Here is a 25,689-nt window from a genome sequence, read left to right as displayed (position 1 = left end):
GTATATTTGGAAGAACGGATGTAATAACAGAGCACATGTGTTCAACTCTATCCAATCCATCATGAACTTAATTAATGGTTTTATCTGCAAGTTAGTTGATTATTGTTGGCTGTCAAACCAGCTCATGGGTGCATCATCAGCTGGACTGGCGTCCATATTGTGAGATAACAATGCATCAAGTCTGCCCTAAGTATACAGTATGGTGCTATATTTCAGAGGATGAGCTACTTAAGTGGTTGATATGCAAATGGTCACTTACATGCGGACAGCAGTGCGAAGACCACAAGTGCAGGTGTAGAGCAAAGACTGGACCAGAACTCCGTCAGGTTCAGTCATCCAGCTGACAGCATGAAGCCCAACGTAATGTCTGAAAAATGATCAAACAGGGTGAGAATATTTCCTTTGCATTTCCATGTAAATTATAGCGTTCAATCAAAATCGTTTGTGTGTGTCTGAAAGAGGCAGGAAAAAAAATGAAAGTATTTATTTCCTGATGTTCAGCATTTGGTTTTGTGCCCAAATGTTTGGTCAATGTCGATATAATTTATCACAATTATCAAAAGTAACTGTGTGTGTGTGTGTGTGTGTGTGTGTGTGTGTGTGTGTGTTTGTGTGTGTGTGTGTGTGCGTGCGTGCGTGCATATGTGTGTGTGTGTGTGTGTTATTATTACATTGGGACACTCATTTGGTCAGTGGTGCAAACGGTATATACACAAAGACAGTAAACAGTACACAAAACAATACATCATCCAGAGATGACAGAGCACCATCCACTGCTCCTACCCCTCCACAAAAGCAAACACACAGACAGACAGACACAAAGAAAAAAAAAAAACAGCTGTGCAATTCAACCCCCCACTTACATCACACACACACGCACACATACACACACACTCACACAGATAAAGAATTGTGCGCAAACTAAAACTATAATTATATGAATGAATGAATGTGTGCCAATTAAACATATGAGACAACAATACCAAACACCAACATCACACATGGTGCAGCTTTGATGCCAGCTGTTTAAAACACTAATGGGAACAAAGAATTGTTTAAACCTTGTTGTTTTGATTTTTTTTGCATTGCAGTATTCTGCATCTCTGATTCAGCTCTGACTCCTGATGATGAACATTAGTGGGTCACCAGAGCAGATGGATGAGACCAAAAACACTCGCTGCTTCCTTCGACCTCACACAACGCCTGCGTCAAACGAATGCCTTCACGAGAAAAAGTCTTTTGTTGCAGAAAATCATCACAGATCTGCTTTGAATCTGTACACTTTAAAAGCTTTGATTAAGAGATTTACTTGATACTATGATGTCTCGTGGTGGCTTTAGGTATCAAACAAACGTGTGTTACTGTGTCAGGCAGTGGGAAACTGGACCCTGATAGAAACTCTTCTATATGAAGTGCCGTTCGCTCTGTGGGTTAGTGCTGCATGTGTATGCTAATGAGGACATGCTTTGATTGGCCCACCCACGCCAGTGACTCTGGCTGACAAAGGTGCACAGGGCCGCATCCTCCAGCCTCATTAAAGCCCTGTCCAATTATAGAATAGTAATTGATCATCTGCTTTGTGTGTTTTCTGCCCCTCTCTCCTCGTCTCCAAAGTACGCTTGAGGTCAATTTAAAATGCATCACACCTGTAACATGGCTAAATCCCCTCAGACAGTTTCTGGCCTTCCCTGGCTCTTTGCTAAGCTCATACATGCACCTGCGTACTAAATGTTGTCCCTGTTTTTTCCGGCTTCGCCCTTCTCGCGCGTCGTTAACGTGAATTGTGATACTCTGGGAATCTGAGGGTGAAATATGAAGGGCTCCTATTTGACTGTAATTTTAAAGTGGGTAAATCATTACAATTCTCTTCCTGTAAATAAGGCGACAGTATAAATAGGTTTTGCTGGAAATGAAAATTGTGAATGAATCTGTATATTCTCTCGGATAATAAATGCTGACGCAAGTCAAGACGAGTAATTAGAGTTATGTATAGTGGTGTGATAAGAGCATGTTTATGATTTTATCATACATGTTGAGACACTGCGGCCTTGAAGAGCGGCTCTGTGTCAGTCATCCATGCTAAAAATCCTACTTTGAGCCAATATTCCCCATCTCACCCACCCCTCTGCTGGTTCGTTGCTTCAAACTGGGAGAAATGATTTGTTGTTTTATTTTAGATGAGACAGGGTGGCATGGGATCCTGAACTCTCCAGTGCAAATAGAGAGGAATAAACACCGAAGCGTGCTTGTCACAGCCACCGACAACCATCAGGATGTCGAAACAACACCGGCACAAACACGCCGGTGCCTTCAGATCTCCATATTTAGATACGTGCGCAGTGTCAGCGCAGGAGGCGGGTGACTTTCAACAGACTCACAGAGTCGAGGTTTCCACATTGACAGGGACTGCGTTCGGCTGATTTCTCGAATCAATCAGTAATATTTATCTCTCAATTAGATCTCTCCTGCTGTATTGCTTCGGCCCATCGTGATTTGTATGCCAACCACCAAGATGGCTCCACTGCTGCCCCATTATGAATAGAGACACTGGCTTTGTGGTCTCATTATTAAATAAGTAACGGGATGGAGGAGGCAGACAAATGTTTTTAAGCCTCGTCAGATAAGACGCCATGGCCATTAGAGGCTGAGCATTAACAACGGTAAGAAACAACACAAACCAGATGAGGGTGGGTGGGTGGGAAGAGAGGGAACAAGCAGGACATGAATGAAGGAGCTGTGATTATGGAAATATTGCCACCTTGTTAGTATAGTCTGTATTGCATGAGGTCTGGTTTGAGTGTAGAGCCCGACTGAGCTTTCTGTTGGTATTTCTACAGCTTATTCTGCAATATTTGGCAATATTACAATTTATTGCTGCACCAAAATAAAGGAATGATAAATAAAGGTGTTAAAGTCCTCTCCAGACCTCACAACAGCCCGGGCCTCCTCAATGGCAGGACCGAATGCATTAAATGCAATGTGTGGGTTGTCCGCTTATTGATGCCATTCATTACGATGATGAAAGCTCTTGGTAATTATCAATTTTGTTTAAGCACATCTGAGAGCTTTGTGTGGCACACTAATGGCCGCCATCGGTGAAGTCAGTCATTCAGATTTGTGTCAACGAGTCATTAAGCCGCCTTTGAGGGAAGTCGGCAATCTGATCCATCATGACAATTAATGAGATGAAGATGAACTCATCAATTTCACTCTCACAAGCCCCGTGCATGGCTCATAGATAACAGCCACCGTCTAATCCTCCATGACTCACTCGCCACCATCTTTCACCCTCTTTGTAACGTCTTCACCCCTCCAAGACCTTTGAGTTGCCCCGTAGCCCACTTTGAGCTCATGCAAGTCTGACTTTGTCACTCGAGCCACTTCGTTACTCCGCCCCTCCGTTGTTTTTTGCTTCTCTCTCTTTTTGTTGAATATTTGAGGGGTTCTAAACTCAACCCTGCGTTTCTCTCTCCCCCAAAGAAGCATTTGAAAAGGAGTGAGATCATGACACTCGACGGAAAGAGAGTGGTGTGACAAAGTTAATTTGTTTTCCTGTGCTCATCTTTTTCTCAGCAGATTTCCTTCATCTACAATGAGACAAACTGCCTCGAATTGCTTTGTTTTGATATGAAATTCCTTTGTGCAGTTCCTGACTCTGCATAATCCACACACCACCTAACCTCAAAGGCTACGTTAATCTGCGACTCTTCGTTTAGCCTTTATGAATTTCGTATCTACCTGTAACCTCAGGCACCATTTCCTCAATCATGCCGTTCATCATGAAGCCCGGCTGATCATGACCAGCACTTAATGAGTCATGAACATAGAAACTAATGGAGTACTTTACACGTTGTAATCAAATGAGGCCATTATGGTGGGACTAGGTGCTTATACTGGGGACTTTGATCAAAGAGGGACTCGGGGTATGATCATGAGATGCATCAGATGTGGCGAGATGGCACAGACTGACATCGAGCCCTTGGACGCAGGTCCACATTAGCATGTCTTTGAAAGCGGAGGGAGCATGCTGGTACACAAGGTCATGAAGCTGGTGAAGTCTTTCCAAAAAACAGACGCTTCGACTTGCAAGTTGTGAAAAGGTCCTGATCGCATTAGTGAATGTAATGAAAGAGGAGCAAGAAAAGAGAGGGCAAAAAAAAGAAACAGAGAGAACTCAGTTTTATAATGCTCTGGTAATCCTCTTCGTCACTGTCATTTACTTTTTTCCCCCGTGATGCAGTCTTGCAAATGATGGTCTTGGAACGCACAACCCGTATGAGAACTAGCACTGCGCATTGGTGTTATTCTGCTGTGGTTAAGGTAGGCGGTTACATTTAGACAATTAAAACTGCTTTGTTATGAAGAGATGGTTGTCATGGTTAAAAGAACACTACCAACTCTGACTGTTGTTCAAATGCTCGCAAGCCCAGGGCCTCCAGTGTCATGGTTTGAAATTTGAAGAAAAACGGGGTTTTTTCAGAATCACAGATCAAAACCAGTCTCACGCTCTTATACTTTCCGTACAATTGATATGAAGCAACTGATATGAAACTGGAAAAAAAATAGTAAGCAGCATCTATCTTTTTGACTGAGCCGGTCTTTATGTTAACTTAGCTAATGTGCTGCTGGATACAGCTTCAAATCTAGCACACAGACGGGAGTGTTATCACTTTCCACATCTAGACCTTGTTGAAAGAGCACATGAGCCCATCTCTAAAAATGTTGAACCCATTCCTGTAAGATTTTTTTTTTCGACTAATGAACAATGCTGATGTCATCGGGGAAAAATCGTCAAAATTATCATTCATCACCACAAATTCTTGCTTTGTTCACAACAAGCTCAGCCTTGCAGCGATGCCAGCCGTTGTTCTGTTGGATGAGCTCTCTGACAAGGCTCACATGAGAGTCTAATTTTGATTAAATTATTTCAAATTTGCATCAAAATCTAAGATGAAAATGGCAAAAACACTAGTTGTATGTGATTCTATAATCTGTCGGTAACTACATCATACTGTCACCCTCTCATGTTCAGCTACAGGTAAATTGGTCTCAAAGTTTGAAATCACATTACATCCTTCATATATTTATGTGATAATGACACACAGCAGCACTCACATTGCTGATCACGGCGCCACTGACACACATGAACATCCATTCACCCCTCTCTCCCTGACTCTCTCTGCCTCCCGCTCTGCCACATCTCTTAGCTCTGCACCCACATCTTGGGTGCCAGCACTTGTTGGAAGGAAAGCAGTGTTGACAATTGTCTTCTCCTGCCTTGTCACCAAACAACTTTGTCACACTTCACTGCCAGCTTAATTCTCAGACAGCCCTGTCAAGAGATGACATTTAATTTTCACACCTCCTCTCTCTGCTATTCTTTCTCTCGTGAATTTTATTTCCGAGGACACCCCGGGTGCATTGACTGACTGGCAGTATCGATATCGCTGACAGTATGGGAGTCTTTAACTCAAATCAACACTCCCACTATCTTTGTCTTTCTTCTACTTACAATGTATTATGACAAAAGGTAAGTCGTCTTTGAAATATAATGTCAACTGCACATAAATATAAAGTACATATAAACCACATCTTGCATCACCCCCTCCTTCTCAGCATATATCAAATTACTGCAAGTGAATATCACTCATTAATCTCTTGGTTACGCAGGTTTTTCAGACACAAAAATCCTTTTTTCTTCTGTTTCTTTAAACATGTGACTAGTTTATTTTGTAATTAAATAGTAATATAATTCCCCCTTATTCAATTCATATCGAAATTCTTAAATAGTAGAAAGCACATTAACAAGCCTTTGTACTTTTAGATAGATAGATAGATAGATAGATAGATAGATAGATAAATATATGTTTTTGAAGAGCAAGAACTCTTCCCACTTTCTTAATACAGAAAATTAAAGTGCTGCTCCACTTCTTAGTTTTCATATGATTAGAAAGACTTCATGTCCTGGTCTGCCGTTTTATCCTCCCCTTTACATGTAGGATGAGAGCTTAACTTCCTAAGGTTTTCCCTTCTTGCTAGGATCAACAGCCAAGTGCTCATTGGCCAAAGTGACTTTGGTCTTCTGAGTGAGCCGCGGTTTGACTGCACAGCCTACATGAGCAGAAAACACAGCTTATAGGCGAACTCTGCCTGTCTACCTCAACTCTCTTTTCCTTGTCACAAGTTTCAGGCGGTTATGACAGGTCCTTCTCCCGTTTTAAGTAGGTGACTGGAGGGAGCTGATCCAAATGGCCAAAACACCCCCTGGTTCATTATCAAGAGGCGTAGAATTTGAGATTATAGGTGATTACACTCATCCATCCCCCTTTTCAGAGAAAAAAAAAGAAAAAAAAAAGGGAAATATCTTTAATCCCCCTCTCTGGTGCAGCTTCGGAGGGCGCCCAGGGACGGGTGGCATCCATCACAGACCTAAAAAAAGCACGGAACATACGGAACCAGGAGGAGCCCTGGCCCCGGCTCGCAGGGAAGAAGGCCAGTTGGCCAGCGAACAAGAGGTGCTGGGTCTGATCGGGCAGAGGGAGACGCCACTTGGCCACAGATCACAGCGGTCAGTTGGGACATCGTTGGCCCACCGGCTTGCATGGGGGAGCTCTCATGGAAAATGGGAGGGGGTGAGCCGGGAGTTCAGTGTTGACCTTAGACTCCGAGTTGCACTCACACCACAGCAGCGCTCCCCCTCCCGTCCCAGTCCTCACCACCTCTGACAGCCTTGACTGACAGCTCTCAGAGCCGCATGTGTGCTGCACTCGCCTGCTCTGGCTGATGGATTAACATTGCCGACACACTGATTTCACGTGAGGGTCACTCACAGTTAATTTGAAACTCATTTTTGGTTTCTTTATGAAATTTAATATTTTCCACGCGTTTTTCATTTTTATTGTGACCATGTTAGAAAGGCTAAAAGAGGAGAAGTGTCTGACCGCTGACTACAGTCCTTTGAATCCATGTGTGCACTTACAGAACGGGAGCCTGGTGAGCAGACTCCATTTAAAGTTTGAATTGATAGAACATATTGATCACTTTGAGAGTTTTGTTCTCATTAAATGCTGCCACTCAGGTCAAGTTCACACACAGCCCTTCTGCGGAGCGATTCCATTTCACCGGGGCATTGAGCTTCCCAAGACATTTTCGGAGCTAAGACACAAATAACAAGGTGTTATTTCTCTTTGGCAATTTGTCCCTTTCTTCCCAGTTCACTGTTTCAAATATGTTTATAAGGAATAGAATTAACTAGCATATGAATAAACATTAGAGAGTGGGTAACTGGAACCTGAATCAGTTTGCTTTTTTGATTGAGAAGGAATAAATAATAAACCAACATTCTGCAGTGTCTTCTTTGCCTGATACTATGTGAAGGCAGCACTACGTACTACCAACAAGCTGACACACACGACAGCAGCAGTGATCCTAGAGATGAGTGGCTATAAGATGAACATCATAAGTTCTGGAGGCTCAAGATCGCCATCACCTTACATAGAAACTGTATGTTTATTAAATATTTCAATCATTTTAGAATGTTTCACTTTGTTTTGTTTCAACACTTATCTTATCTTTCTCTTTTTTACTCTTATACATCTGCCCTATTGTTGTGATATAAAATGCTTAATGTGCTTTATTATTGTTATCATTATGTTGGTTTTTCCTTTAATTTGTCACACATCTCTATAAAAATTGGTACAGCTACTCTGAGTTTTGAGAGCCTTTTCATAAACAGTTGTCTGCAGCTGTAAAAAAACCAAAACACAAATCAGAGAGCTGAGAGATGCTGTAAATGAAGCTCTGTAGGTGTGATTGAAACTGAAGTTGAGTTTCAAATCTCAGATGATTTATTCCAACAAGTTACCCCAGAAAAATCTGTCATTTTTCTTTCTTTTCTATTATTCATGGGTCCAGGGTCATAGTTGGACCCCAGATTTAATTAGGCCATCATGTAAGAAAGCCTATTAATGCGACACAAATACATAAAAAAAACAGATACATACAGCGCAGTCAAATGTTCTGGTTGGTTTTAGAACTTTCTGTGGCTGTTGTTTCACAGTTGTGGTCGTGACCACAGCACTGTGTAGTGCTCAGCGACACAAAGTACTCCCACAAACACAGTGGAATAACACAGAAATTGGTTCTGTTGCATTCTTATTGCACTGGCATGTGGTGGACAGAAAACTTGACACTCATTCGTTTTCAATAGGAAAGCAATAGCAAATCCATAAAGTACCACCGACTGCTCAGCAGACAGAACTTGAAAACAAAAGGTGAATCCTCCCAGCCTCCGCCGTCTACCGAAAGCGGGATAAACAAGGTAGAAGAAAAACAAATCTGACAAAATGCATGCAGCCAGATATGTTTGTGCAACAGCTTCTCTTGTCCTGTCATCTAACAAAGGCAGAGCAGATATGACAATACTAACCGATCAATGTTTTTTTGTGAAATGAATCAACGTGTACGTTGCTTTTTATCATGCTATATCCGAAAATTACCTGGGTTCACTGGGATTATTAATTAAATGGTGAAATGGATGACATTGTTTTGATGTTTTGTAGGGACTGGTAAGATATCTGTGGTATGATCATGCCCCAGTTTCCAAGAGTCTGACAAAAATATGCTCCAAAGGATTTCTTAAAGATAATGAGGGATGCTGATCTCACTGATCCGCAACACTGAAGACACAGATTAACATGCCGTTTGTCCCAACCTAATTGTCTTGTTATTCTGACCCGACAGCAGATGATCAAGAAACAGTGGTGACCGACAAAAGTCCCTTTTGTACCTCACCATCTCAATAGAAAACTCAAACTTCTCCTTCCCTCACTCCCTTCCCCACCTGTCAGGGCGACAAGTCAGGTGAGGGCTCTTCCTGAGGGGTGTCACAAAAGCAAAACGCAGATGAGGGCCACGGCACACTGCCGGGAGGAGGAACGGCCCTGTGACCAAGAACGCTGCTCATGATTCATTCATTACATCGTTAACAGTTTCCAGAGTGTCAACAGCTTGTCTTTGAAGTGATAATGTTAACATTGAGGGTGTCCTTGAATTTCTTCTCTCCATTAAAATGGTTAATGGGAAATGATTTCTATAACTCAGCAAGGAGGAGCTCCCTGAGCCTCCTGTTAGTTAAACCATGTCTGATAAATCTTTGGGGAGAAGACGGCAAATGTGGGAAGATCCTAGAAAGCTTAGGGCGATTTCTCTTTCAATTTTGCATTTTGATAGTATGTTGTATCTCATTATATCTACCAGCTTATGATTTAAAGCTAAACATCTACTTCAAGTAATCACGCTGTGTATGGTGGGTAGCGTATACACCAAGGAATTACATTCTTAGTCTATAGCTGAAGAAGCAAATCCCTCTTGTTTTAGACAATAAATGAATGATTTATTTTGAAATGCTGTATCATCTCAAATACTCAACCAGCAGAACTCAAGTGGTTGCAAAAAAAGGTCAGTTTCTATTGAAGTCTATTAGAAAATGACTCAATTTCAACACTCAAAAACTTTATGGTCTCAACATCTATTTTCAAGTATTTTTCATTACAGCACGATTTTCATTAAGTAAATTATGATCCCATTTAGAATAAAATAGAGGACAAAACATTGGTATGGCTTAGAGCGTGGATACAGCATGATAGAAAGCTAGCACCGTCCAAAAGGTGGAGGTTGTATGATAGTAGTCACGATAGATTTAAATCTTGGGAGGTAGTGACAAACTGTGTCGCCTCGTCAAACAATGACAAAACAACATGTTTTGTGTTTTCATTTGAGGGACTTGATTGAGCAGATGATAGAACACTTGATGAAAAGACCAAAACTTACAACTAACCTGCAAGAAACATTTTGTCACAAAATCCAAATTAGACAACCAAGCCGGGTATCGCTGCCGTAAAGTGAAAGAATGTCTGAAAACGCTTTCTAGTAAATCTCTCTGTCTCTGCTTGACAGCAATGCTAAAATGAAGTGTTAGACTGACCTCTATTCAGTTTTTGTTTGCATCATATCAATATTTGTAGTTGTGGATTATTGTACTGTACTTTATTTAAAGGTTGTTGTGATCATTTGTTTACCCCTTTGTGTCATCTGTACTTTTATACAGCCTACATTTGTAATTATGGAAATTAAGTTATGAGAATAATATCATTAAAGAAGAGTCTCGAGAAACATGAGAACAAATACCAAAAGAAGGCCCGACAATCATGTTTTAAACAAAGCAAAAATAAAAACGAGTCAAGTTAGCCAATACTGTTGTTAATTTCAGAACAAAACACGTCAGTAGAGTCAAAAGATGATGAACATAATGGGAACATCCGGCTTAAAAATCAGCCATATCAAGGAAATCTTTTAATACCAGCACAATTTATTTCAACCCTTCACCCTAAAAACACTACAATAATTCACTGTGGTTTTCTTTGTATGATTAAAAGCAGCCACGAGCGGTGGTAACGATTCCCTGCAGTAAGTATAATCCAAGCTTATTTCAAGCTTATGTTCTAAGAGGGGACTTTAAACACAGGCATATGGTGATAGCTTTATATCATGCTTAGTGATCCCAGTGGGGGTTCTAATCAATAAAGGACATGCTCTTTAGATGTACAAGTCTGTTTTGTTGTATGACATCCAAAAAACTGAGCTCTTTTTGCTTTAGCAGAAGGGCCGACTGCCATCCGCGCTTTGACATCTTGGGAACTGAGCTAATTAAGCCAAATCTCGGTGCGGTGAAACAGTTTAGGCTGGTTTGACCGCACATCAGTTGGAATATAAAGACAGCCTTGTCTTAAATAACTAGAATTAAAGGCAATTTTTAGCAATATGATAAAGGGGAATACAGATGGTGATCTTTTATTGTCCCCAGTTTTCTTAGAGATATTTTCTCTCCCCACAGGACATGGTGTATGTTTAGTTTAGCTGGAGGTAGGGGTTGATTCAGAGAGGGAGATAAGCTCTGCTCTTCATAACTGGGCCATTTAGTCCCTCGTGACCCAGCCTCTCTGCCTCTGGCAAACACATCATTTTATTTTGACCCCAGCCGGCAGCCAAACAGTCCGCCTATAAGCCATCAGTAATGAAAAGCACTAATTCCAGCCTAGTGAACACAAACAGAGAAGGCCCGATTCATAATCATATGCTGAGCTTCTTCCTTGCACTTTACGTCAACCCATTCATCCATTCATTGCAGTCAGGCTCCCCTAGCATATAGAATCCTCAATTTACTTGATGAGCAGAATGTCCCTCAAGGTTTGTCTCAACTAAAACAATCAAAGGGCTTCGACTGCTTTGACATAGGGGATTGGTATGATTAGGCCTTCTCTGTAGGGCAACAAAAAAAAAAAATCATCAATAATTATATTATTTTTTAATCTTCTGATGACACCACTGTATGCTTCAGTAGTTCTTACATACCAAACATGCCATTCACATACAGAGTGGGACATTTCGTGAAGGTTTGATAAATGACTTTGCATCTCATCTAACTGAGACACGGCCTCTCTTATGATTCTAGCCCAGAGCAAGAGATTAAAAAAATGAATCTACAATTCCCCTGTTTAGCGATCACACATATTTAAAGGTATTATGCACTCACAGGAGACTTTGCATGTAATAAAAGTGTGTATTCTCAGCTGGGTGCATTTGCGGAGGCTAGACATGCCAGCAGGGCTTCAAAGCCCATGTCTGGGTGATTCCAACAGCTGTTTATATGAGCCAGGGGAGAGAGCATGTCAAGTAGGATACCTTCTGCAGTCACAAGCTCCTCAAGGTGTTTATTAAAAAAAATGTTAATGCCGTCAACACGACACACACACTTTGTGACAAGGATCTGGCAGTACCCAACGATTTCTACATGTGCGATGGTCTTGAAGTGTTTCCCGGTTTTTTACGCCAATGCAGCAGGAGGTCTTAGTGGGCAACACACTTCACTGAGGTCCCCGGGGCCACGGGGGATTTACTTAAGATGTCTTTGTGTCTCTAGAGTTTGGAAATATTGATTCTGCATCCTAAATTAAAGGGGAAAGCAAATTGAATATTCACTTTGACACAAGTGGACACACACACACACGCACACACACACACGCGCTGTCTACAAACACAAATTCCCTCTCCTTTCCTTGTTTTTTCCCTCTGAATTCCAGTATATAATGTTTTAGTTATTTCAAAATTCTTATTTAATTCATTCGGACTGCTAATGATATCTCAGCCAACTCAACACATGGTCCAACACTAATTTAGCCATGTCAAGGGGAATGCCATGTTACAGAACATCTGTGGGCATCTTCCAAAACTTACTGGAGAAAAACATAAATGTCACATTTTCATCATAGAAGGGTTGTTCATCCAACAGAATGTCTGGAGAAGATCTGGTACATTACATTGTGATCAATGGACATAGAGAATACTTTAAAACCTCGAGACATCACAAACCTACTTCCAAATGTTTGTTTTATATTTTTTTTTAATGTTAAAATCAGTGTATATCTTTCAAATTCTCAGTCTGCTTTGGACAAGTTGTAAATGACCTTTCATCCGCATGTGATGGTTATTTTCCAATGTTTCGCTCAGACTGTACGAGACCTCACTGTATGCATTGGCTCCATTTTAATGAACAATCCAGAAGTTTGCTTTTTCCGTGAGACGATTTGGCCTTTAAATCAGGCTGAGAGAAAATTATGAATACAAGGACAACTGACCATTAAAGATGTGAAACGCCAACATTTTTAACTATAAAGGGGTTTAAAGCTTCACACTTTGTTCTTTATTGTGCAGTAATCTGCTAAAAACCAAAATGATAGTGTTTTGTTGACATTTTGCCTGAATACTACATCGGTTTACATTTAATTGAATCTAGTTATGATATGTTAATCAAGGTGATGAAGGTCTATTGGATCAGGCTTTTGATAATTGATATTTGATAAAGATCATATGTCAGATCCATATAACACAACATAAAAAATCTGCTTAATTTAGTCAGTTTAATTGTGGTGAACTTGCTAAAACCGTTTACCCACATTCTTTGTCTTTACACACAAGATTTAGATTCAGAATCAAATATTATGTTGATGAACATGAGGATTTGCCACAAGCCACAGTCATATCATTTTAAGGGTCGGGTGACAAGGTACCCGACATGATGTTGTCCCCGTTGGCTGTGAAACAGCTGACTGGAGGGCAAGAAAACTGGCTCAACCAGGTGCCAACCAACTGCATTAATATAAATTATTTCTCACTGAAGTGAAAATGATTGGGGTGCCGGAATATTGCTTTTTTATTTTTATGATCTAGTAGGATTTGAGCTGCTGACAGACGGTTCGCATAGAGCCCAATGGTGGCAACTATCAATGCTTAAACACACACACAAACCACATACACACACAGACATACACACACACATAGTGTGAACTTGCTTAGAAATACAGTTTTATTATTATTATTATTATTATTATTATTATTATTATTATTATTATTGTTATTATATCATACAGTACTTCAGTCAGATATTATTAATCAGCCACAGCGTTAACACCAGGTTCCTCTTTTAATGAATGGAATCTGGGCTGCACTTACATAACACTTTTCTAGTCCATCACTCATAGTCATTCACGCACACACATTCATATACACATACTCACTCGTGCAACCATCATGATTGGGGGGTTCTGTGTCTTGCAGGGTGCCAGGGATTGAACCACCGGCGTTCCTGATTAGTGTACGACCCACACTGCCTCCTGAGCCACACCTGTCGTGGGTGATTGGTGTATATGAAATGTAATGTTGTGAAATAAAGGAAGGATAATTAGCATCACGAGCGTAATACATCACCCTCCTTAATGGCAAGGTGCTCTTTGGGATAATTCGATACTATTGAGAGTAAGAACAAAAAGCACACCCACACGACAACGCGCACACGCCACAGAGACGGACAACCCACAGCTGACACCTGCCTTGACAGTGTCATAATTGTGACATGTTTAAATACGCAACATTACCACTAATGAGAGCAGAGAATACGCGACTGCGTTGCCAGTCTCATCTCAGGTGAGCCCTGATCGGCTCAATGCTGTCCGGCATGTTCACAAATGAGCAGACACAATGTGACATGTAACATGGAGGGCTCATTCAACACCGTCTGACTATCACCGCCGGGTTGAGAGCTATATTCATCAAGCCCGGCGTTAATTAATGCCTGCATGATTGAATGCGAGAAGGGACGCGCGGGAGAGATAATGCACACCTACAGGTACTACGCTTGCTCTACTCAAGGATATGATGATTAATTCATTCTTGTCTTCCGCTATAGAAATTAAAATCAGACAGGCTGTATTTTTTGTGTGTGTCAAATGTGCAGTGAACAAAACAAGAGTCATCAGGAGAGTAATTAGAAGCCTGCATGAGAAAGGCATCGCATTTAAGTCACCTAGACAGCTCCAAGATGCAACTTCCCCCCGCAGAGGAGTGGAGGTAGACAAACATGTACGTATGTTGTCCCTGATTTGGGGCCCTTTGATTGTAACAGATTGGCGAGAAGGGGGCTATTTGAAACCGGGTCTCTGGAACATGGCTTTGAGGTTAGGGTTAAATGGGATTGCTCCCTTTGACTCATTTTGATGACCCACCGCAGCTGACTCTGCAGGTTGTCCTGCCTGGTTTAATGCGTATTATGTGCCTGAGATTGAGCAGAACTCACACAGGTGCACATACAGACACTATCTGGATGGAAGGTGGCAGTTTAGGAAACCCTCTACAGGAAGGAAAAACAGCTTTCACCGAATAAAGACAGCGAGGAGAAAAGGGCTACGGGGGAAACAGCTAAGTATGACATTGTGATTAAGAGTCAATTACTTGGTTTGCTCAAATCTATTATCTTCACAAACTTCCTGCAGTAAGTAAGTCATCAAAGGAAGTAATCAGAGGCAGTGATTTAATGTTATTGCATAAACAAAGGATTTAAAAACAGAGGTTTTTCAAAATCAAAGACAACAACTGACAAATCCCAACATTTATATGTTTAAAATTCATAGATATTCAGAGCCAACAAGCAAACATCACCCCTCCACACACACACAAACACCACCCGTTTTCAGCTGTTTAACGCCACACGAGCTCCATCTGTACTCAAAGCTTTCCTCGGTGACATGTGGCCTGTCCATTATTGCTCTATTAAAAAGCTGTGTGTGCGTGTGTCAATGGGCGTCATGCTGTTCCATAGAAAATATGCATTTTGTATTCTGACGGAGAGATTCACATCAAGAACGGTGACTTCTTTTAATGTCAGTCTACCTTTGATCTTACACAAAGTAAGCAAAAGATGATACTTATATAAAAGACGGTGATGCCCCCGTTTTGACTGTGGTGGCATGATAATAATTTATTAGTTTGTTAAGTTTGTACCTTCTGCAGGTCTTCGTTCATTCTTTTCTACTCAGCCTAATGGTGTTCTTACCTGCCGCAACAAAAGTGTCAGACTTGACTTTGGACAGACAAGGAACCTCCCTTCTCAAACCCAGCGATAAGTACATATCAGAATCAAAAACACAATGATAAACATGCAATCAAAATCATCTGGCTCAAAAACACTGCTCCATCAAACCTGGAGTGAGTCTAAACATTGCGTCCCATGGCGTGTGACCTCGCTGGGAGAGTGACGGATGATACGAGCAAGAAACAACCACTTCAGAACGTCAGCCAAACTAACTGATCAGCTAATTCTGTCACTCAAAGATTAACGTTATTCTTCTGTGTAATTCCAGCGTTGCTCTTATGCATTCATTATTTATGCATCATGTATTTATTACTAGACATTTCACTATAAATAAACCCTAAAGTTGGGATCTTGTGCATTCCTTGTCAGCAGAGACAGAGCTCTCTGTGTTGAAGGTTTAATTCTAATTATAAGACTCATTTGAGTGTCTTTTCCTTCTCTGGAAGGTGGTGGCACAATTTTCAATTTAAAGCAGTCGCTACACCTGGATGCCTATAACCTTCCTCTTCTTTTTGAACATTTACTTTTAGCTTTTCCTCTGATGCACCTGACACACACACACACACACACACACACACACACACACACACACACACACACACACACACACACACACACACACACACACACACACACACACACACACACACACACACACACACACACACACACACACACACACACACACACACACACACACACACACACACACAGACAGGCACAGTCTGTCACTGACACGCTCTTACATACAGTCACATAGGACAACAGACATGCAGCACCTTCATTTTCTCTCTCTTTCATCTGCCCCCTGGGTCGTCCGTTAGCCTATTTTTTGTCCCGGCCTGTTGCCACCTGAGGGGCACCAGAGAGGTGGTAATGGACGGTGGACTGAGGCCTGTCACGTCATGCTCTCTCACCCCAGGGAACTCGGAGTGGGAAAGTAATGGCCATGCCTTCCAGATGTAGCAGTCACTTTTAATCAAGTGCACAGCTGTCACGCCGCCAGTATTGATCCCCGTGACGTCCCCAGGCGGCCTGCGATCGGGCCAGTTTCTACACCACAACAACTTTCCTCTCACCTTTCAAACAGCTCCCCGTGTGGCGGCATCTTGGCCAAGTTAATCATAACCCAGCTCTGCCGTGGAAAGACAGCAACACCGGGAAACTAGATCAGACAGGGTCATTGCCCCTGCACTTACTGTGTGTTACTCACACACCACCTCCCAGTGGATGTCATGATTTGTATGTTAGACAGATACAGGATTTCCATGTAATTCATGTGTCTGTGGCTCCACACTGGCGCATTGAGGCGTGAGTTTGTGAATCTAAAGACAGTATGCATAGTGGTGTTACAAGCCTAACATGTTAGGGTGCTCGAGGAAATCCTTCGTTCCTCATATTGTTTAGATTAAAGGTTTGCTTAAAGCATTGTCGAGGTTAAGAAGCCACCGTGAAGCTGTATTTGTTTTATCTTCCTCTCACTCAACACGAATACACGCCATCGTGAGAGTGGGTGAGAGTCGGGATTTGGCACCTGGCTCTCCTTTTCTTTTTTTCTCTCTCAGAGATCTGTTGCAAGGCTCTGGTTTTATTGTTCATTTGTTGAGGCCACAGGGGCTGACTATTACTCGGTCATAACTCGGCAGGATGATGAGGGATGAATTCTAATGTGGATCCATCACCAATAGGGATGGGAGGGAGGTGGCGGGAATGAGAGATGGAGGACTCATTGGGGAGAAGGGAATGAAGTATGTCATCAGCGCCGCGCACACACACTCGCACGGTGCCTGCGCACATAGGAACCCACACATGACCGCAGACGTATGCAGGTGCATGAACTGTCCTTTCTACTGTAAAGACAAACTGTTTGTGCAAAATCACCACTGGATTGAACTAAATCTGACTTGACTTTTTCGCCATTCTTACCATGACACAAAGGGAGAGCGACACAGAGGAGGCACTCTAGTAAAGGTCGTTTTTCTTTTCTTTTTCAACACCTTCCTTTTTTGTCCACTCATGACCAAAACTCTGTTTGTGTGTAAGGATCATGGTCTGGCTGGAAAAGAAAGGGAGGCAGAGCAATTGCGGAACTGCTCCACCATCCGGACACATGGTTGACTCCATGTGGTAAACCTCACTGACAGATGCTTAGAGTTAGAGTAAAAGGAAAGGTGTTAGGCAATGACATGTGAAATAGAGGGCAGACTATCGAGCCCCCTGCATTGCAGATGTACTCCACTGCACCACAGTGGACAGACAACAATGAAAAAGGCACTGTGAAGACACACTGTGTGAGAGAATTTGGTAAAGGGGGATTTCTTGTGACCCTTCATATAAACTTGGGCATTTTTATCTTCAAGCTTGCCACATGAAGGAACATGTAATCCTGTGCATGGAAAATGTACTGGGGATGAATTTAAAATGGCACCACGGAGACAGCTGCAGCTATAAAGCATATCTCATCACAGGATGTAAATTCTCTGGCAGACTTCATGGCACCAAAATGATGATTATTTTATATCTATCGAAATACAGGTTGCTGCAACAGCAAGTTACAGTTTTCCCCAGCCTCATACTGGGGCAGAAGAATTTTCAAGTTGTAGATTTTTAGTTCAGTTCAGATTAAACTTTAATGATCCCCATGGGGAAACAGGGTTGTTGCAGCTGAGGGGAATAAGTTATAGCTAATAATAATAATAACACACAGTATTGGGTATAATTCAACCAGTTGCCACCAGCTGAAACAGCAGAATATAATGCAGTAAATGAATAACAATTGTCTGCATTGACAGGTTTACAGGTTGGCGTGGATGATCCAGTGCACATTTATTCTCATTGCAGGAGAACAAAAACACAGAAGTGCAGGATACTCAATGCAAATATGCATATAGGCAAAAACACTTCGTCACCGTGTCATCACATTTGAAATAGAGTTGCAAAGCGAGATAGAGAAGACAATTTTTCCATCAATAAATTTGTACTGCAGCCACAATATTTTTTTCTTGCTTTCACATAATATCTCAAGTGAAGTACGTCCAGGGATATTTCCAGCATATTTTTTGCCTCAACATAATGTAAGCCATAATGTGTGACTCGGGGAGAATGCAGTGGGTGGGGTCTGTCTTTGGTATTACCAAGTGAAGTATCAACCCCTTGCTTTCTTACAATACACTCATGCAAAATCCGCCTCAATCTCCCCCTTCATGGTGGAACAAAGAATTTGCGCTGCAGCTCACATTTAGTCGGGAGGAAAAACAAACAAAAAGACATAGCTCCTCCGGTGCCGTCTGTCTTTTCAGCAGGAAACAGACCGATGGCTCTATTAAAGCAGCGGCACCATACACCCTGGGTAAAATAGCTGTCAGATTTGTCACTTCCAAATGACATACCTATTAGAAGCTAATAAAACCCCTGAGCTAAGTTGAGCCAGATGGCACAAATCAAGGATACGATTCACAAGCAGAAGGATGAGGTGCTGAGGTGAAATAGAGAGGAATATTTCTTTGCTTTTGTGTAAGCTTTTGTTTGCCTGTTCAGCCCCTGTCAAGTTAGACAATGCAGTTCCCTGAGAGTCTAATCGATGCTGCAAATGTCAGAGACTGGCTGTGGTTGCATGAGGCCAAAACATGGCTCTCAGTGTGGCGCTGTTATGTGCCGGACAAAGACTTTGACGGCTGACGCCCAGTCCTGGGGTCTGAGCCAGTGTCTACAGATAGTCGGATACAGATACAGATAGTCTCCTCATCGACTCAATGCCGTAGGTCCACAGTAATCTGAGGGGTGTTGTTAATCAGGAAAATCTCTCCATTAGCTGCCTCTCCGCGTGAGACACGCACATGATAAGAGGCAAGTGTTTTTAAACGATTGGCAGGTATGTTAGCATGTCATCTGGCGAGTATCAGATTTACAGTTTTAGAGCTTGTAATTACTGCTCAGACACAAGTGCCTTGATTACACTGGTAATTATGTTTGCTCTTTGAAACCTTCATCATATTGATTTGTTTACATGTGCTGGAATGCACGCGTGCACGCATGCACACACACACACACACACACACACACACAGGCATTGTAATTCAGAGAGCATCTACAATGGAGATTGCATTGGCGTGTCATTAAGACCGGCCCCCAAGGGTACCATTATTGTACAGATGCACAGTAAAATTCTCACACACACACACACACACACACACACACTCGCACACAAAGCCAGGCTACCTAAATTGGCCTTACTCTCACAAGAGAGTTGTATTTTTAAAATGCATTGAGTATTGAAGACCAAAATTGAACCTCCAAGCCTTCCCCTTTTGTGACGTAGTTCCTATATCATGGCAGATTTTTATCACTGCAATAAAAGTAGATTGGTCACAGTATACCGTCTTTCCCAGAGCAAATAAAATTTCGGTAGTCTTGAAATTATAATGGGATGCTATAAATTGAATCAATCAATACATTGATTAGCAATTAAACATTGGCGGCAGACCTGAGCATTAAATGTCTAATGTGCTAAAGAATGAGGCCATGACTGAACAATCCCTGAAAATAGTGGACAATCCCTAACTTATCTACTGGTTTTTACAGATGTTTATCATCCTGCATGATAGTAAATTTCTTTTTAGATATTTTCAACATCTATCTACTATTTTGCCATACAGTATTGTTTTTAAATAATGTCTATCTTAGGGATTTTTGCCCATTTTGCAATTATTAGGTTTCCACTGGTGCCCACATCCATTTACATTGCTATAACAAAACTGTTGGCCTGATCATGCTGCAGTCGAGGATGTGATGACTTCTTTTCACCCGCCAGCAACGAGTTCCACCAGGAGGGTATATCATCCACCCTGCAGGTGCCGACGAGCAGGGGTCAGCAGTGCTGTAACAATGTCAAAAGCCCTCACTCACTAAAATGCAACCAGTTGTGTCTGTTGGAGTGGAAAACCAAGTCTGTGGTACTGCTAGTTTTTTGGGTTGCTGAGTTGCAAAAGACCCTAATCGACTGAATTGGCGAACAGAAGAATAGAGATATTTTATCATAATTCTTAATGATGTAATATCTTCATTCTTCTGTTGGCCAATGTATGCTGAGAAAAGAAATAATAGTTAAATAGTGTATAAAAAATCACCAATCCTGACTGTGCTTATTTATCTTAATTTTACAAATGATTGAACATTTTAAAGGATGGCATATTTTAACTAAACATTCTACATGTATTTTTATGGAAAAAAATGTACACTTATTCTACACTTGAGAGTAACAGACAGTGCTTCTAAAACATCGTTCAAAATGTCTTTGACTCCATTAAGTGAATACCATTTACACTGGCTTAGAATGATGTAATTTGCATCATTAACATTATGAATTTACTCATTACAAACAATGTGGACGATTTGTTCATGCATGGGCTAAAATGTAAACTCTATATTTTCAGAAACCTTGCCTAGGGATTACCAAAATAAAGGAAACTACATCCATTCTCTTCTATCTATCCCCAACTTTCAATAGCGAGGAGAGAAACAACCAGCGTGTTGCTATCCATCTCTTCCTGTACTGGAGGGGCTCTAGGTGATAAATTCAACTCTAAGCAAAGCCTATTGGCAAGTCACCAAGCACATGTTGTCCCAGAACAAATGCTTTTAAAGTGTATATTGTTCAGATTTTAGTGCTGCGTTCAGTTTCTGATACCTGCTTCAATCACTAGAGTGTTGCATTATCATCTGTCATTGTTTCCCCTGGACTTTAGGCTGGCTGATTACCCCATCATCCTGCCAGACATTTCTCATAAAACTGAAACTTATCCAAGATCCTGACTTATCCAACAGCCCAAAGATCCCAAACATCCTGTGATCCCATTCGGCCCCTTTAAAAAAAAGACTTTGCTTTGGCCAAAGATGCATTAAGATTAAAAAAAGTGTTGCTGTTGTTTTTTTTATACTTTGATGTTGTACAGTTTCACAAACAAGATTTAACATGTTAATCCCCGAATACCAGAGTTGCTGGTAGGTGGATTTTGTTACGGTTGTACACAGAAAGGTTAGTTGTTTTCCCTTCTTTAGTTAAGCTAAGATAACAGCTGCTGGCTGTAGCTTCTGAGGGTGGTATCAATCTCCTCGTCGAACTCTTGGTTTATTTTCCCAAATATCTAACAATTCCTCTAAAAGGAAGATAAATCCAGAAGGTTACAATGGCTTATGGGTAAAAAGTAATGATTCTCGCAAAAAAACCCGACATTTGTTTCTTTGAACAATTCAGGACAGGATCATTTTTGACTTGTCATGGGTAAATATACAAACAGCATGAATCTAAAGACGTAAATTAATATATAATTTCATATCATATCATTCACTTACAGTATACCAGTACAGTACTATGACTTAAAGCACTTACTAGTGTTTTAGTATGCTCAACCACCCACAAGATTTTACACACAAGCGTGTCGAGCTGTGGATGCACTAAATCCATCTAACATCTGCCTGATGTCCTGGTGAGCAGAGCATCCTCTCCCTTGTCCATCCAGCATCAACCTCTCAGGAGACCCCTGGCTGCATGTGACGTGACATATCCGCACGCACGCACACACGCACACACGCACACGCACACACACACACACACACACACACACACACACACACACACACACACTTCCTGCCCCACCCTTCCACAACATGAATAATGCATAATCAGACAGTCGGCAGTGAGCTAATGAGTCAATTGCTTAGAGAGACTGGAGAGACAGACATCCGTGTGCTGTGATGGCTATACCAAGCCGTCCTTTTTCTCAGGTTGTACTCAGCACCAGATGTGCAAGGTTCAGGGTGATGAATTATGGGTTGTGCCTCGTGCCCCTCTTCTGCAGTGTCACCACACATTGGAAGGCAAGAACATGTGGTTTGCCCCATGTGGTTATGTGAGTTTGTCTTTGTTCAACGATGGTGAACCATTTATATGCACATGCTATGGACACGTTGGGATCTGTGATTTTTTTCCCCTCTGCAACTGCAGCTCATGTTCTGTTCTGTGAGCTTTTGTACTCCAGGGCATCTGAGAAAAAAAACAACTGATGTGCTGGTGATATAATAAGGACTAAAATACAATCTGCCAATGAGTATGAAAAAAAAAAAGGGGGGGAGGGTGTATGGATGAAAAATGCTTATGAAAGCAAATTTAAATGATTGTTTATACATGCATGTGTGAACAAACACTGAAATGTGAATATGTGATCATCTTAATGATGTGTTTTGGTGCAATGCAGTTATCTCTGGTCTTTAAAGCTATCTCTTCTTTTTTGCACAACACATTTGCAGTTGTTCAGATCATGATTATGTTTGAGGGCACAGGCTTGACCTTCTGATTCCAAGGCCTGTGATAACTCTTACTGCTAAAAAAAAAATGGCTCAAGTCTCTCTTTAGTCATTAATGTGATATCAACCATCAATGATCTCATGATAAGCATGTCAAAACAGAGCAAGATTTCAAGTGTGACTAAGAGCTTTTACAAGGCGATGCTTTCTAAGTCACAAGCTCTTATGACAATTACAGCCAATTCCCTCTCCAAGTCCACTCAGCCACTTTAACAGTCTCTCTGAGTAGAGAGAACTTCTTCCAATGTCAGAGTGAAACACTGTGTAAAGAGCAAGATTTCATTAATAATCCTTTGTGAAATGTCTGCCTTTGCAGTTTTAGTGTGATCCGACCCACAGTAAGGGCAGACTGCGAGGCCAAGTTGTAATTGGGCTGCTTGAGCCAGCGTATAATGCTGCAAGAAACTGTTTAACATGTTTAAACTTAGTCAAGTACTGTTAGCATTCTGTGTAGAGATTTTAAAACCATACAATACATGGTTCATCGAACAGCTACCATGCGATTCCATCGTGAATATGTTTTGTCTGTGTTTTGGGATTATTTATTTTTTTACAAACAATTACTGTAGCTGTATGCCAGTCTTTTTTATGAATGTTAGTCTAGAATATGCTGATCTTTTAATTTACTGTAACATAAATGTTTTTTTCCTGATTTGTTATATGTGTGTCAACTCCACATTCTTCAGAGAGGGGGGGAGCAATCAATCCAATTACATTGTAATAGCATCAGTGAATGGCATTGACATGGCTTTGAGACTAGCCACAAACAGTCTGTCTAATGGGTATACCATACTCTAACAATTAGTGGAGAATCTCCTCTGTAAATATTCACTGCGCCAAACTGTCTGGCTCCCCCTGACAGATTTTTATTAGCTTTAGGTGCCAGGAAGATGTGCATATTGATTACCAACTGCTTCAAACATCTCACTACATCTATATGAGAAGAATGTTGCCACTCATAGTTAAATGAATCCTAAAAAACTTAAATATCTTATAATAGGTAGCCCTTTTAAAATAAACATGGAATAATAAAATAATCAAGAACTGCACTTGGTAATCCATTAATTTAAACAAATTTGATCACCTGGCTCTATTCCTGTATCCCTCAAGAAGGCTTAAGTTGCACAAATTAATTCAGAAAATTGTAAGGGTATTCTGTATCCCAAATAATTACTCAATATTTGTTAAGAAACTCCTTATTCAGAAGAGATTTACTGTCTCCCACGATTTCATTATGTATGCAACAATCATTCAAAACTAACACAATCAGCATGGCCTTTAACCATGTATTAACTTAGATTTTTGTAAATGAGTTCTTGATGCTCCACCAACCTTCAATGGTAACCTAATCAATGGTAGTTAACATCATGTGATTCATAGCTCCACTGTAGAACGTCATCACAGAGGATAGCTCAATTACTTGGAGCTTCATATCTGTATGTAATCAAAAGACAAACCAGCGTAGAAGATTTGTCAGTTTTGTACATGGTCTGCAAAAAAAAAAGAATGCAAATAAATTATCTATTTGACTATTGAAAATGCAAATCTCTAAAAACATGTCACAAATATATATTTTGATCTGTGATAAATGTTAATCAATTTCATATAACGGTATACAGTAAACTTTAGAATGTCTGTAAAAACATCAACTGTATCTGGCACTCTAATTGAGACTCTCTCCTTTTTGTCTCTGGGAATCAATGTCATTTGTATGAATTTTACCTTTGTTCCAGTACGAACAAGTGTTGAAGTTGGAACAGTCATCAAACCCCACTGAAACTTTTCTGTTTACAGATGCCTCTGAAGTATGAATCATTGCCTTATCTGCTTCATTCACCTTTCCGGGCCAGTAACTCTCAATCATGCTGCAGCTCTTGTTATTCATAGCTAGTAATTCAAAGCTAACATTTGGAACTATACTGAATATCTGGAACATATTTTTTATGACTTTTCATAAAAGCTAACTCCTATCATCCAAGGGATAGTTAGGCTTGCAAACCTAGCTGAATATCTGACAACGAGATATAGTCATTCAAGTAGCTTTGTTGGGCTGCACGTGTACATGGTATAAATGATTAGACTAGTATGTCAACATGCTTGTGCTGACTATGCTAAAATGCTGATATTTAGCTGGTACAACATTTTCTAGGTTCACCATTTAATCTGTCAGCATGCCAACATTTGCTAATCAGCACTTAACACAAAGATAACTCTGGTGGAAATGTCATTATTTTTCCGGACATGTGAGGATAAGGAAAAGTTTTAGAAAATGAAACTTAGACCTGACGAAGGCAAGTGATGGAAGGTTAATGGATTAATTAAATTGATTAGAATTCTTCCCGAGGAAATCCCTATAAATAATAAGGGATTCACTCATGTTTTACACCAATCTATCATGTACGAGTAGAAATATTTTCTGGATGGGCGAAAACATTGATATCCTGGTCATGCCACAGAAAAAGTCATGGGATCAAAAAAAGTCAGTATGATTCATACAACTTTCTGCACAAATTTTAATGGCAATTGATCCAATAGTTTTGGGTTATTTTAGTTTTGACTAAACTGACCAACTTACAGAGCAACAGTAGTATCCACTTTCAGTGTGGTTATAACCACAGAACAAAACGACTTATTGTGGTGACAAGTTCTGTAACACTATGATTCCTCTCTCCCTGTTCTGGCCCAGTGTTTTCCTGAATTGTTCCTGGTGGCTTTTATAACATATCAATAATAATGTGAAGAGATCGCAGCAATCCTGAAATATTTTTCAAGGAAATAAGCAACTGAGAAATGAAGTGTCATGTCTTTTGCACCATATGACTATAAAAGAAACTGATGCAGAG

The 25,689-nt window shown here is 40.9% G+C and overlaps 1 long non-coding RNA gene across 2 annotated transcripts in view; it reads right to left on the bottom strand.

The window, feature by feature from the left end:
* The window catches only part of LOC118319773, a 151,489-nt gene that overhangs the window by 39,301 nt on the left and 86,499 nt on the right, over positions 1-25,689 (bottom strand). For both annotated transcript variants that reach the window (XR_004796095.2, XR_004796096.2), the window contains exon 2: positions 260-367. This is a non-coding gene — a long non-coding RNA (uncharacterized LOC118319773). The remainder of the gene's footprint in view (positions 1-259; positions 368-25,689) is intronic.

Source organism: Scophthalmus maximus, chromosome 9, assembly GCF_022379125.1.
Source record: "Scophthalmus maximus strain ysfricsl-2021 chromosome 9, ASM2237912v1, whole genome shotgun sequence".
NCBI lineage: Eukaryota > Metazoa > Chordata > Actinopteri > Pleuronectiformes > Scophthalmidae > Scophthalmus > Scophthalmus maximus.
The sequence above is the reverse complement of the archived record's forward strand: the minus strand, read 5'-3'. Positions and strand labels throughout refer to the sequence as shown.